The sequence below is a fragment of the Myotis brandtii genome, unplaced genomic scaffold (assembly GCF_000412655.1).
Source record: "Myotis brandtii unplaced genomic scaffold, ASM41265v1 scaffold665, whole genome shotgun sequence".
NCBI lineage: Eukaryota > Metazoa > Chordata > Mammalia > Chiroptera > Vespertilionidae > Myotis > Myotis brandtii.
In genome coordinates this window covers 306,768-307,623 of record NW_005370581.1, presented here as the reverse complement: position 1 = coordinate 307,623, position 856 = coordinate 306,768, and positions in this window count along the sequence as shown.

The window sequence follows — 856 nt, the reverse complement described above, 5'->3', positions numbered from 1 at the left end:
GGGCGTCCTTCCACGCCTGCAGTCATCGCCTCTTGTTTCCTGCCTATTGGGGCCAATACAGAATCTCACTCTCTGCAGGCGAGGCAGATCCCCGCCTGCCAGCACCCTGCCCAGGCCTGAGCTAAGGCGGGAGCAGGAGTCCTGGCCTCTCAAGTGTGCAGACCGCGGCAAGGCCCGGTCAGCACCGGGAGCTTCACCAAACCGCCTCAGTGGGGTACCCAGCATGGGGCGCTCCTCCACTGAGGTGGTGCCACCCCTCTACCCCCGCCTCAGGGCTGCGAGTCTGTGCCCCTCCGCCTGGGCGTCCTTCCATGCCTGCAGTCATCCCTGCAGTCATCGCCTCTTGTTTCCTGCCTATTGGGGCCAATACAGAATCTCACTCTCTGCAGGCGAGGCAGATCCCCGCCTGCCAGCACCCTGCCCAGGCCTGAGCTCCCTCCAGTGCACCCCACCTTGGTGCCGCTCTGCGCCCCTTGGGCCTCCTGCCTCCTGGCCAGCTGCTTCCCCCAAGCCATGGCACTTGCCCAGGATTGCCCATCAGGCAGAGGCCTGTGCGCGTGCCTGCAGACCCCATGGCCGCGGCTCCTGGCAGGGGCTTTGCCAAAGGTTCCTCTACCTTCAAGCTCTCTCCTCAGACTCCCAGGAGCTTGGCTCCCGCGGCCCAGCCCTTCCGTGGCTCCCTGCAGTCCCGCTCTACTCAGCTCTCCCGCCACCCACCTGTCAGGAAGCTGCCTGGAGCCTTGCTGCGGGCAGTGTGGTTCTGGGGCAGGGGCTGGGGTGTGGGGAGCAGCTCCAGGAAAGTTTAGTAAACCCCAGGTCCCCAGCCCCTCCTTGAGCGGAGCCCAGGGCAGGCTGG